A 14,618-nucleotide genomic window follows, 5' to 3' on the forward strand; every position below is an offset into this window, starting at 1 on the left:
TTAGTCCTTCAGCTGCATACAACTATAACCAGACACATTACAGTACTGCTACTTACTGGCTGATGATCGATACCCTTGCCCTCCTCAACGCAACTCCACGGTCGTCGGGGTCAGCCGACTTGAACGTGATGACTGACTCTTGGTGAGCTAAGCTGCTGCACGCTGCGGTGGTTATGCTTGGGCGTGGGCGGCAATGATGTGAAAAAAATCTGCGCATATTACCGTGCGCACAGCCCCTACCCCAGTATAACCAAAATAAAAGCAGGCAATTCAGTGTCCTCCTGCCTGCGGCCCGCCGACAGCCTGAAAATATCAGTGGCTAAGACCGCCGGGGCGCGCATTGCGGTGCCGCCATGAAAACAGTTATATATTTAAACTCATGTATTTAGGAATAATGAATTTGCTCAGGGCAGCAGTCTAAGTCCCACAGCAACACTTTTAACCGCCGGCGCTGCGGGAGATATTTAAAACACGCAGCGGCTGCACGAGAGTACAGCAGTAAGTTAAAATTGGAAAATAAATGTGACTTGTGCAGCAGATGCGACGTAGACCCGGCCCTGTGAAATAAGTGCCGGTGCTAAGCACCGGAAAGCACCGGCACAAATTAAGCCCTGGTTCCCTCTGTTCGAGGCGCTGTGGCAGCGGGGCGTGAGGCGTTACGGGCGCTGGTGGCGCTGGTTCCTGCACCTTCTCTGTCGGGGGAGGGGAGGCAGGGGGGAGTGTTACACTTCAATCTTAGCGCTGCCTGAATAGAAATACAGGAACATCTGTCTACAGTGGCGGGAGTCCCAGCCGTGTCCTGGTGTGCCAAAAACACGTCCAGCACACTGGGTTCGAGTGTTTGTGTGTCCTGCTTCACACTCGGGCGTGTGCTACTGCTCAGTGTCCAGGGCCGGCAGTGCGCATATCTGCTCCAGGTCTCGGTGTGCACAGGAGCCAGGCACACACACACCGAGGGGTGAAGGCCTTGCTGGCCAACAACCTTCAGCTACAACAAACACACACAACCTGGAGCACAAGGAAGGGCCACAGATGGGCTGTGCACTGCAGTGCGGCCTTGTGTTTCACTGTTAGTGAGTCTCCTGTGCACACTCACAGAGCCCCCCCTTCCTCAGTGGGACACTGTTAGAAATGGAATCCCCACCTGGCTGAGGGTCGCACCCCAGTCCAGTAGGAACCCCACTCCCACGTCAGGAAGGGACGGGCCCTTCCCCAATGATGCCTGCTCCCCTGGGTAGGACGGTAGCTAGGGCAGGCAGGCTTGTAGCGTGCCAAGCATTTCGAACTGTACTTGGTAGTAGAAGAGACCCACTACAAAATAGACACGACACAGAGTTCTAGTAAAATACTGGCTTCTTTATATACTTTCTTATTAGTGGTGTAACCATTCAATCCGTACAGTACCTCATGGCAGGGCCGTGGCTCTATTGCCAAAGTCCGTGGCGCACCCGTGGTGCGGCCCGGAGTATACTTTGTACTCGTGGTTCTGTCCTCAAAGTTCGTGGCGCACCAGCAGTGCGGGCAAGAGTACCCGGGGTACTCGTGGTTGAAGTCTCACAGTTCGTGGCGCCCTTAGCCGTGCGGCCAGGAGTGTGGAACGCACTCGAGGTTATTGCTGGTCAGTACAGGTGAAAAACAGGCGTGAGCCGCGACAGCGTCAGCAGGGCTCGTAGAGATGGTGAAAGCTTGGAGCCGCGACAGCATCAGCAGGACTCAGGTGATGGTGAAGTCTTGGAGCTGCGACAGCGTCAGCAGGGCTCGGGAGATGGTGCAAGCGTGGAGCCGCGACAGCGTCAGCAGGGCTCAGATGATGGTGCATGCGTGGAGCCGCGACAGCATCAGCAGCGCTCAGATGATGGTGCAAGCGTGGAGCCGCGACAGCGTCAGCAGGGCTCAGATGATGGTGCAAGCTTGGAGCCGTGACAGCGTCAGAAGGGCTCAGAGGATGGCGAAGACTTGGAGCCGTGACAGCGTCAGCAGGGCTCAGGTGATGGTGCAAGCTTGGAGCCGCGACAGCGTCAGCAGGGCTCAGGTGATGGCGAAGACTTGGAGCCGCGACAGCATCAGCAGGGCTCAAAGGATGCGAAGACTTGGAGCCGCGACAGCGTCAGCAGGGCTCAGTGGATGCAATGGACTTGGAGCCGTGACAGCGTCAGCAGGGGTCAGTGGATGCGAAGGACTTGGAGCCGCGACAGCGTCAGCAGGGCTCAGTGGATGCGAAGGACTTGGAGCCGCGTCAGCGTCAGCAGGGCTCAGTGGATGCGAAGGACTTGGAGCTGTGACAGCGTCAGCAGGGCTCAGTGGATGCGAAGTCTTGGAGCCATGACAGCGTCAGCAGGGCTCAGTGGATGCGAAGGCACACTCGTCGTGCCTTAGGAGGGCTCCCGGGGGTACCTCTTCGGAGGTTCCCCTAGCAGATCTGATTCTCTAGTTCCAGCGTCCTTCTTTTATCTCTGAAAATGTCTTTGATCTCCTTTCATGTAGGCCGGGGGTTTCCTTCCCCTGGGCCCGGTTGGGGGTGGCTCCCGTCATGGGCCACCTTATCCTTTGAAGCAGGGAGGCAGGGTCGTCAGCCACCCAGCAGGAAGCGGCGTCTGCATTGTGGAGGACAGGACGCAGCCCCGTAACTACTCCTTCCCTCTAATCTAAAAGGCAGACAGCAGATACCAGATGGCAGAGTTTCCCCAGGCCCTGTCACTGTCTCCAGACGGGGAATACATATCCTAGCAGTATTGTCCAGCAAGATTGCCTGGAGGACAGTCCCGGCCCAGAAGTCCAATTTCTAGACCTAGGAGGTGGAGAGCACTCTTCCTAAAGAGTGTATCACGTAATTCTGATTTTAGGGATGTCAGTCTCATATTTTTCCTATGTTGCCTGGGTCAGATAAATAATAAGGGGGATGGATCGAAAGCTACTAAAGCAGAGATGGCTGCCAACCACTACGAGGTCGTGCCACCCGCACTGGGGCAGGGCCTATCCTCTACTAACAATGCGCTCTGCCCAAGGGTCGACCATAGGGGTACCGGGTAGGTTGAAAAGGGAGCCCAAATAGGTTTAAGAACAGGGTAAATGTGTTGTAACACTCAGGGGTTATCTTCGTGAGCAGGGCCAGGTCCAACAGACAGCAGAGAGGGGCCAGACCCATGAAGGGCCGAGGAGCAGACGTGGCACAGGTCTGCACTCAGACACGCGTGAGCATGGGGGGATGGGCCAGGCTTGTGAATTCAAGTCACAATCTGACATACTACTGTTCATGAGCTCACTGGGGACTTGTGTGTGCGTGGTGAAGAGTGACCTTGGAATGTATGTGTGTGTGTATGATGACATCATGACCGCGTGGTGCGCTAACTCTAAACACACATTTATATGAGTAGTAAGAACTTAGGAATGATACATTACTCCAGGCTAGGCACTTACTTTATCTTTGCCGTAGTGAGGGCAATGAGAGTGGCAATGAGAGTGGCAATTCGGATGGTACAGGCCTGCCTGGAAGCTGGCCATCGCAACATTGGCTCGGACTCCCAGCTTACAGTAACGCCAGCTGGGCACGATTGAGGCTCAGCTAGTTAAGCTGCACAGTGGGGAGTACTCTCCGGGCTGCCGAATGAGGACCCACTCCGGCACCCGCTGATGCGCTCCCTGGCCTCCGGGAATCCCTGAGGTCAAGTCCCAGGATTCATTACTGCGGGGGGAGCTAAGTAGGGGGTACCATTGCTTACAAGCAGCCAAAAACGTTATTCTTCCACAAACTGCCACCCGCAACAAGACCCGCCTATTACCCTGAGTCAAATACCAAAGTCCTTCCCTGACTGGTTGATAATATTATCTCCTGACGTCTCTGAAATGTATTGCGGGAGTTTTAATGTTTTGTACTGCTTTGGCTCCCTCAAGTGGCCAAGTAGTGCAACAAATGTGAAAAATCTGTGACATTCGGTTTCAACCGGGTCAGCTGATTTTCCTCCAGTAGGGTACTATCGGGGAGAGTCAGTTTTCACCGAATTCCGGACAGCCTAAATGTAAATGATGTGTTGGTCTGTGTTCGTTGGAATACTACTGTGTAGGGCAGAGACTGGAGGCAATTCTACCTGAATCCGGCATTCTGTTTGACGTCACAGCTGGAACGTAAACAAGCCACATAATGGCCTACTTAGGAAAACAAGCATTTACAATGCAATGGTCTCGGCTTTGTTAAAGTTAGAGCTATTGGCATTGCAAATGGCATTTTTTTCATTTTTTTAAAAACATAAATGGTATTGTCATTTACAATGGCAATAGGTGAGCATTAGAGAGTAGTAGAGAGTATTAGCGGACACAGAGCCACACATACACACACAGACACACACACACAGAGCCACATACACACACCGAGCCACACACACACACAGAGAGCCACACACAGAGAGCCACACACACACACACACACACAGAGCCACACACACACAGCGAGTCACACACACACACCGAGCCACACACACACACACAGCGAGCCACACACATAGAAAGACACACACACACACACACACACAGCGAGCCACACACACACAGTGAGCCACACACACATACAGCAAGCCACACACACACACAGCGAGCCACACACACAGCGAGTCACACACACACACACAGCGAGCCACACACACACAGACACACACAGTGAGCCACACACACACACAGCGAGCCACACACACACACACACAGCGAGCCACACACACAGCGAGCCACACACACAGCGAGCCACACACAGTGAACCACACACACACAGCGAGCCACACACACAGCAAGCCACACACACACACACAGCGAGCCACACACACACACAGTGAGCCACACACACAGCGAGACACACACAGTGAGCCACACCCACACACACACACAGCGAGACACATACAGCGAGCCGCACACACACACAGCTAGCCACACACACACAGAGCGAGCCACACACACACACACACAGCGAGCCACACACACACACACACACAGCGAGCCACACACACAGAGCCACACACACACAAACACAGAGCCACACACACACACAGCCACACACAAACACACAGAGCCACACACACATGAGCCACACACACACAGAGCCACACACACAGAGCCACAGAGACACACAGAGCCACAGAGACACACAGAGCCACAGAGACACACATAGCCACAGACACACACACACACACCCTCACCCCGGGGACTCTCCTTATTTCCAAACGGGTTATTCGAGGCCCCCACCAACTCTCAGAGCTCACCCGTTGCTTCCCTCAGTCCAGGTCAGCCGGTGCACTGGCGTCCATGCCCTGGGCACCCACTGCCCCTCACCACGTGCCCACCTCTGCCCAGTAACACCCCAGGGAACAGAGGCAAGAAAAGCGATCACAAACAGGGGGCAAAGGCAAGAAAAGCGATCACAACCAGGGAACAGAGGCAAGAAAAGCGAGCACAACCAGGGAGCAGAGGCAAGAAAAGCGATCACAACCAGGGAACAGAGGCACTATAAACACGATCACAACCAGGGAACAGAGGCACTAAAAACACAATCACAAGCAGGGAACAGAGGCACTAAAAACACGATCACAAGCAGGGAACAGAGGCAAGAAAAGCCCGATCACAAGCAGGGAACAGAGGCACTAAAAACACGATCACAAGCAGGGAACAGAGGTACTAAAAACACGATCACAACCACACGCCCACCTCTGCCCAGTAACACCACAGTCGCCCCTTCACACTGGCCGTGCTCTCTCTTTGCCTACCCGGTGTACACCCCACCCCCATGCACCCCTTGTTGAGCCCACGCTGCACAGGGGCATGGCAGCACCCCCAGCCCCCTCCAAGGCCTCTACCCCCACAGTGTGCCCCCACTCGGCCAGCACCACGCCCCGCTACCCCCCTCACTTCTCGGGACCAACGCTCAGGCCGCAGCAGGTAATCCAGAACTGCCCCACACACCCCGTATCCCAGAGAGCACTGCGCAACGGGGTCGCTCTGCCCGCTGTGGGCGCCAACTCTATGGCGCCGGCGCGAGGGGGCCGTACTGGGGCCGACTGGAGCGCGCGACTCCCAGGGCCCATAGAATGTGGCTGAGATGTGCGGGTGAGATGGGGTGGGGAGGAGGAAGAAGAAGGGTAAATGCAAACCCTCCACACAGAGCCCAGCAGCAGCAGCGGCAGCCAGGGAGTGCATCGGCCGGGACGGGAGAGCCCAGGAGAGGAGGTGAGAAGAGGGGTGGGGGAGAGGAGGCAACGAGAATTAGGAAGATAAACAAGGGGCAGAGGCAAGAAAAGCGAGCACAAACAGGGGACAGAGGCAAGAAAAGCGATCACAAACAGGAGGCAGAGGCAAGAAAAGCGAGCACAAACAGGGGGCAGAGGCAAGAAAAGCGAGCACTCACTGGCTGGGGCACAGGACTCGGACGTTCTCCCTTGCTTCTCTCGCGGTGGTGGCAGGCACCGGCAATGTGCCTCACGCCCCCTCCGCCGTCGAGCTGCACCAGGGGCGTCTGCGGGGCTCTCCCTTAAACACGGGAGCCCCGCACCGGCAGCTTCTCTACTTCTTCCGATGGGGGTCAAGCAGAAATGACTCTCAGAAAAGCCCCGTCATTTTCCAACTGGGGGGCATGTTTTTCTTTCTCTCCTCTTCAATTGGCTGGAATGTAAAATTCCAGCCAATGGGAAGAGGAGAGAAAGAAACGAAAAAACACACCCCTTAATCCCAAAAAGACGGGGCTTAAATGGACAGACGCCCCTCTTCTCCAATGGCTGGCCTCCATTTAGGAAGCCAGCCAATGGAGAAGAGGGGCGGGTTGAAGCCCCACTCTAGAAAACATAAGATCTCGCCGGCGAGACTGCGCAAGCGCAGCCTACGCAGGCCGAGACCTAAAAAGCAAACTGCTTAAGAACACTACCAGTCATTTTGATCAACTATGCAAATTGAAAAATTTGCTGCTCATGCTATGACCCTCGGTTATATTTCGTCGCTGGGAATGTGCCTACTTGACATCATGCTTTTGAAATTGGGGTGGGGGAGTGTGTGTGGGGAGGGGGGTGTGGCTGGAGGTCTGGTTTATCTCTAGGAGGCTATGATATAGGAAACGACATGCAAAAAATATGGAAAACAACTTCTCAGACAATCACTGTGCCATTCAGCCCCTTCAGCGATAATGATTAGGCCACTAATATCATCTCGCCTCTAATGTTAAGTGCCAAGCTCATCATCACTAGTTATACAGATGCTCTGGTGCAGGTTTGCCGTCGGTGACATACAGTTGAGAAAACTCGAGCGGTAAAGTGGCTAATTCAGGCCGAGATAGAAAAGCCTCAAGATCAGCCTCTGAACGCAATAATAATCAGGGGAGAGGAGAGGCGGCTTATGGCTAGAGCTGCTGACCTTAGAACAACAGAAAACGGGTTCGAATCTGTGCATCAGTCGAACCTTCATGTCATGGCCCTGGGGATCTCGGCGACCCGGTTTCATTCTCCAGTCCGCATCTGAACACACTGTGCTTTATGGTAACTATGGCAACTTTAGCTGCCTAAAAACACCATTCCCGAAATGAAAATGAGAAGGAGAGAAGCACCACGTGGTCGGGGGCACGTCTGCGGCGCCGTGCTGGGATTGGCCCAGTGCTCGCGCAGGACACCGCAGCCAAGAACAAACCCACGAGTGGTGCGTGCAGCCACAGCGTGCCATATGTTTTCCATTATCGCGCCGATGTCTGGGCACGATATTCGAAACCACATGGCCTATTGGTGTCTATTACATGCACCAAGCTCATAATAGACACCAATAGCCCATGGGCAGAGCAATGCGCCAGCCTTTGGCCAATTGCGTGTAGTCTTTTATAAAACGACGCACGCAAAGGCCAATGGGGTAGCACAAAAGGAAAAGCACACGCACGAGCGTGTGCGATTCCTAGGTCAGTGCTAAGACCCTGTTTTTCACTTACTAAAGATCTTATGCTGCGCGTGCACTGCTGCGCACTGCAACGCAGACGCGAGACCTAAAAAGGACTGCAGTGTGCACTGCTTCCAAATTCGACTGAGTAGCAGCTAGCACAGTGAGTGCATGAGAAGGGCCCAGTCTGTAAATCTGATCTAATATGTGGCAGCAGTGAAAGAGGGAAATGTGTATCAGCGTATCTCCTCTAGGAGTTATGCGTGACACTCCCACTAATCATGGGAAACAAGCGACCACAAGCACAAAGTTGCTCCCAATGAAGGTCCGTGAGGCGGGCTCTGTCTCCGTGCCCTCGGCCAGGGGTGGCATTTTTTTGCATGTCTATCAGGTGAGTTTGTGGGATCTCGGCTGAAGTGGTGACAAATGTATGATCTTGCACTTGCGGTGATAGAAGAAAATTGTTTTTTCAGAGTCTGTATCACACTAGGCAGCGATATAAAACAGCAGCACTGTCAGCAAAGCAAGCTTATTGGTGTCATGAAAAGGCCTTAAAGCATAAAAACACATGAGCTTGAATTAGCCTCCCATCCGGAATGCGTGTTATTTTAGAGTCGATTTCGCTTAATAAATTGTACGTTTTTACTTTAGCATCACTTGTTGAGTGTCAGGCTGATAGAGCACCTTCTTGTATCTGAAACCCATTATGCCTCAAGAAAGTATAAAAAAACACACTGCAACGATCATATCTACACAGCCATAATTATTCACCTGTGCATCATCCTGTCCCTATTGTATAAGTTGACCTCGTGGCGCAACGGTAGCGCGTCTGACTCCAGATCAGAAGGTTGCGTGTTCAAATCACGTCGGGGTCATATATGAAATACTTTTAATGGTAAAATCTGGTAGTTCATAAAAAAAAAGTGCTATATTTGTTAAAAAATAACTACAGATCGAGTTGACATGGATTTAAATGAAACATACTTGCTAGCTAAAAGTATCATTGTTTTATATTTTTGTGCACAAATACACTTTTTTTTATTTTCAAATGTTTGAGATGCACTGGGCAGCGAAAATAGCGAGTGCTGAAGCCCACGTTATCTGCGTGTTCAATAATGTCACAATTCAGTATATTAACAAGAGCTATCTATCTATTACCATTGGTACTGCTGCATCTTGCTAAACGTCGTCTTCGTTGAATACTTCGGTTGAAGGGCAGCAGAGGGCGCTGTGGTAATAGTATATGGCTGTTCACGACTACTCATTCGTTCTAGTAGAATGGAAAATAAATATGACGTTTTGAGCGGAATTATTATTATAGTTTGTGCTACTAACCATCTATAGTCATATAGTCATTTCCAGAAATCAAATAGATTTTATTTATTTGTTTTTATAACAAAACGATCAAGTTAACGATAAAATGCGAGGAAATAGAAGAGAAATAGTCGATATGGTATTAGCGCAATAGAAGACATTAAACACAGAACTAATCAGGAAATGTCATGAAATATGGTGCCAAAATGTTAGCAGAGGATGGTTTCGATCCATCGACCTCTGGGTTATGGGCCCAGCACGCTTCCGCTGCGCCACTCTGCTGTGCTCTACAGTTAGTCCACTTAGTGCATATCCACAGCAGTGTCAGGGTGACGGATGCACATTTGATTGGGTAGAAATACCCCGTCAGTAAAGCACATTGTGCACTGATGGGGATCTCACCGTGTATATTTCAAGAATGATACGAACTAAATATTATGCATCTATGTACAGGATCAAAGAGCGCGTTATTCGATGACGTGTTTACTTTACATATCTGGATTTTTATCTTTCTGCGGATTTCTTAGATCGTCTCTCAGCTGTTCACTTTTGAGCAGTTTTCACATATTTTACTGGTGAGACGAGTTAGTCCACGTGTCTGACACAAACACTCAAGAGACAAATGTGATTGTGGAGCTAAAGGCAACAATTCACGCACACACATTTTCAGTGTAGTGACCCTTCCAAGACCCCCCAGACTGCCTGCTTCTTGCAGCTCCTCCTCAGGCCGAGCAGCGCTGACTGGAGCCCTCATCGTTACTGAGGAGAACCCAGCTGCGGCATTCACCCAAAGCCCGCAAGCACCCGTATGTGGACTCCAGCTTCAACCCTGTCCTATGACAGTGAACTCCAGCTCTGTGGATGAACGGGTTTATGCAGAGCAGCGCGTGCAATGTAAAGAGAGACAGACTCCAGGGGGAGGAGGTGTTACTGCACCCAAAGGCTCCTGCTCCCAAGGGTCTCACTGCAGCACGCTTGAGGGGAAAGAGCACTGAATAAGTGTTTATAGATAATCAATGAATATAACATGAGGATACACTTTCTGCAGAGATTTTCTAATTCAATGCTTCCAAACGGGATTACAGCAGGCGTTGGTGGTATAGTGGTGAGCATAGCTGCCTTCCAAGCAGTTGACCCGGGTTCGATTCCCGGCCAACGCAATTGACATTTTTTTATTCAATGTTAAAAAGTGATATTACTATGTATGTGTTTTTAACAGGGGAACTATTTAACCCGTTACAGTATTGACATTGTACGGGACCCTTCTCTTTAACAACAGCCGCTGGGAGAGACATGCAGCTCTTACTGTGATTCAGATGGAAAAGGGCGCAGGCCAGAGGAGAAGGAATTTAGGAGGACACAGAACCAAGGAGCCACCGAGGGAATGAAAGAGAGAGAGATGTTGCATTATTACCCACATGATTATTTTATAGATTTCCACGTGCAGGGCTGTACTGGTACTCGTTGAAAATAAAAGTATTTACCGTCACTTCTAAAAAGAATCGTGAAATATTCCAATAGCTCAAAGTCTGACACCCTTCAAGGACCATTATTTCCTGGCAGCTGCAAATCCTGTGCAGGTCTGCATGGAAACTGTAAGCCAATTTCTTACTTCTATTTTGGGGGTGGGTTTCAGAGCTGAATTCCCTCCAGTCCCTCAACCCACTGGGGATTTTCCCGGTGTCTCTGGTGGCCAGTCCGCCACTTGGCTAAGAAATCATTCAGAAAATGCGATAGCCATCTTTTCTGAAATAGGCCCTACATATCCCAAATAGGAATTTGCACTGGTCTGGTCAGTTAGCTTAGCTTCTCAGAACTACAGGTGCGTTAAACTGCCACATTTTGTTCCACAAAACTTTGTGAAAATAATCAGAAATGTTGTGGAATACTGTAAAAATTAAATGTGAGGCCATACCTCACGTAAAAAAAGTCACGGAGATTAGAAAAAATGTATCCAGTTTGTAAAATTGGTGGCAAATTAATTTTCCACAAACAAAATTCTTAAAATGTGTCAATGTTGCATCATGTGAAATTCGCAAAACTTGCAGGTGTAACAAAACATTTCGCTCAGGCTTGGTGAGAAAATGTCCCTGACATAAAATTCTAATTTTAATAATTCCACTTGCATGCACAGCTTATGCCAGGTGATTTCTCAACGCCTAAGGAATTTATGGGCGACGTCGCAAGCCTTGTTACAGAAATCGAAGTTGCTTTTCAAACAAAATAGTGCTATAAGGATACTGATAGCCAAACAAAAACTCCCCTTAGGTCTTAATTTTCAGAGGGTTCCAAAGCTAAATGGCTTAATCGTTGTATTGTAAGGTGGCCCTGCTTTACTAACTCAGAAAAAGAGACCCATGAATAACACAAAAAGGCAGATTGTGAAATCCGTGTTCTGACTGGTTTCTGTAGTAGGATTAATAGTATGGCAAAGGATGATAGATCTGGAATTAAGAACATTTCTACCCAATATGAGGACAATCTAACTTCTTCAGGAAGTTGTAGCTCCAATGCATGTTAGCAGTGCTTAATTTGTAAAATATTAAGTGCAGGTGCTCAAATTTTTGTAGGCGGCTCCACCCTCTTCTCCCCGGGCTCTACCCTCTCCCCCCCCAATCCTTGACTGGCACTGCTGAAAGCCAGACATAATACCTATGAGTGGAAGGTCCAGCATGGTGCTGTTAGCTGAGTGTAGTCAAGTGTGGTTTTAGTGTTCTCCGCTTTGTGGGTGGTATGCAGTCTATATTAGCAAGCAGGAGCAGGGTTCAACAAATCAACAGACACATCCAGCCTCGGATTAGTAGAGAGTTATAGAGGTGGAAGTGTGACAAGCTAGGTCCCTTTTCCTGTACTGAGGAGAGGGCAGCAGGGCTGGAGGGTGCTGTGCATGTGAAGACTCCATTAAGGAAATATCTGGGTCTGCAAACCCAGTTAAGTGGCATCGACAATACCCATTCATTTTGGGTAAGGCATGGGGAAATTAAGTGATTTGCGCAGAATCACAGGATGTGTTGAGCCGATGCCGAGACTCGAACCGGCTTCCCCAGTTCCAAGGTCGGCAGATCTGGCTGTTACCCCACATCCTTTAGTTCACTGATATACCAAGCTGGGAAGGACCTGGTTTAAGAGAAGGCATGAGGGCAAGGCAAGAACTTGATTTGGCCAGGTACAAAATTCTGAGTACCTGTAGGTTTGCCCAATGTTAGGAAATCAATACTTACTGCCTTAATTAATCTGAGGCCTGCTGCTGCATGAGTCACGACTCTGATATTCTGCTTGCTTCTATCAACTCGCTGGCTAATGCTGCAGCTGCGCAGTACACTGTGGCGCAAGGGCGGGAGGGGAGAGTAAAGACACTGATCTCCACATTGGTCCGACTCACACTAGTGCTGCGATATGATTGTTGGACCTGTTGAGGCCCCCTCCAAGTGCTGACAACAGACTGACATTAACCGCTCCACTGTCGCCAACATCCTCCCATTTTCAACCTTGTTTTTACATTTTCAATCTTTTTATTAAAGACTACGACGAGGCTCCGGATGCTTCAGTGAAGGGGTGGCACAGGGGCACACTAAATGTACTGAGGTGGCAGCAGCTTTAGCCAATTGAGAGGGTCTTATGTCAACATAAAACAAGCAAATACACAACATTCACAACATACAGAAGCGGTCACGTTTGGGGAGCAGCCCAAAGTATTTCATGGATGAATGGTGGGATCAAATTAATCCTTGTTTTTAGGTCTCGCCTGTCAATGCGCTTGTGCATTGAGCTTGCGAGAATATAGGGGCTTATCCAGAGCTTAACCACCTGGCGATTCCATGCAGTGCCCGTGAAAAGCAAGCTCATTGACATAAAAAGCGCGTGCACATCGCCTCCAGCAGCTCTTCAAAGGTATCCGCTCCGCCCCTTGCTGCATCAAAGCATCAAAGGCTTTCATTTCGCGGCCGCGTTTTTTTTACTTTCATTTCGCGGCCGCGTTTTTTTTTTTCTGCCCCTGTTGTGCATTTGTTACTGGCCCATCTGCTTTAAAAATAAAAGTTCTACTTCATGTCCACACATTTTTCATTTACTATTTTTGATTGGCAAATACACTTTTTTAAAAGGATCGTGGCTACGCGCAACCATCATGGCCCCCAGGCCAGGCACAAGCTAGCACAATGATGCAATTGTTACAATCTTCTGCCATGTTTACTCGTTCAGATAAACTGTCCACAGCATATACCAAAAGCCTTCCAGCAAATGCCAGGAGCCTGCAGTCTCTGTCCCATAGGTAACAGCGTCCCATAGATTCCCATATTATTCAGACACATAGTGCTTTAATTTATACAATTGCTACCCGTCACTTCAAAGGGCGCACGAAGCGCATCCACACCAAAGCCATCTGCTGTTTCCCCCAGCGGGCTCGGCCTCACTTACTTCTCCTCCCTCCTAATTACATCCCTGCTGTCTTTCACGGCCGCGAGGCCGTGCTCTGCCGAGAGCTTCACTTCAAAGGGCAAAGTGATCAGCTCCCCCCCCTGCTCACACCTTGTTAATGTTTGAATCATTTGGCCTCTAGTTGGATGTCTTTGAAATGAGCACACAACCTCTGGCTCCTGGGCACTACATCAACGAGCGTCTGACGAGTCAGCTTCTCACCTCTGAACCCATGGCCATTCTACAGCTGTACTCTTTTTTTTCGGCGTGTCCCAGAAACCCGCATGCATTTAATTTAAATTTGTAAAAAGGATGGTGCTACCTCGACGCCATGTACTTATTGTAGAGTCTTTGGGTTGTTGCCACCTATAATAGATTCAGAATAGCAACATGGGTTGCGTTCTAACGTGTGTCATGGGAACATTGTTTTTCCTGCAGTAACCGTTGAGGTTTGTTCCGTAAGCATTTGTAGCCTAATCTGGTTTTTTTTTTTCCGGACCAGAGCTTGTGCCAACAACTCTTGCTGTCTATAATTGCTTGTTACTGGGGTTGCGTACCCTCACTAAGATGGCGCTTTTATCACAGCAGACTTGTAGAATGCCCCTCAAAACATGTCTGCCAAGAAAAACGCGACGCTCGGAAGACTCGTGATGTTAAACATGCTAAACCCTCAGCCGTCAAAGTCAATGAGCTGTTGCTACATTTAATAGTTATAACAAACCCATCAGCCTTTTCTCCTGTAGGGTTTTCATTGTAAAGCAGCTTGTCCGCTCTAGCACTTGTAACATAGGGATAACTTGTAGGATTAGTTCAAGTAATCATAGAACGGAGTGAGCCATGTACATTGATTGTGCCTAGCAGATGCTGCATGCTAATATTGCTGTAAACTGCGTTGGATTGGAATCGTATCTTTTTTAGGCTGTGTTTTTTTTGTCCGGTTCATTGACTTTGTTACTCCTGGAACAAACCTAGTTTAATCATCTCCACGTAGGGTTGCCACCTTT

The 14,618-nt window shown here is 49.7% G+C and overlaps 3 non-coding genes across 3 annotated transcripts; 2 read left to right on the forward strand and 1 right to left on the reverse strand.

Moving 5' to 3' along the window:
- Window positions 1–8,687: 8,687 nt before the first annotated feature.
- Window positions 8,688–8,759, forward strand: TRNAW-CCA (transfer RNA tryptophan (anticodon CCA)). Its single transcript has one exon. It is a non-coding gene; the product is annotated as a tRNA-Trp (tRNA).
- Window positions 8,760–9,408: 649 nt separating this feature from the next.
- TRNAM-CAU (transfer RNA methionine (anticodon CAU)) lies at window positions 9,409–9,480 on the reverse strand. Its single transcript has one exon. It is a non-coding gene; the product is annotated as a tRNA-Met (tRNA).
- An 806-nt stretch (window positions 9,481–10,286) lies between these two features.
- TRNAG-UCC (transfer RNA glycine (anticodon UCC)) lies at window positions 10,287–10,358 on the forward strand. Its single transcript has one exon. It is a non-coding gene; the product is annotated as a tRNA-Gly (tRNA).
- The last annotated feature ends 4,260 nt before the right edge of the window (window positions 10,359–14,618 follow it).

Source organism: Lissotriton helveticus, chromosome 12 (assembly GCF_964261635.1).
Source record: "Lissotriton helveticus chromosome 12, aLisHel1.1, whole genome shotgun sequence".
Lineage (NCBI taxonomy): Eukaryota > Metazoa > Chordata > Amphibia > Caudata > Salamandridae > Lissotriton > Lissotriton helveticus.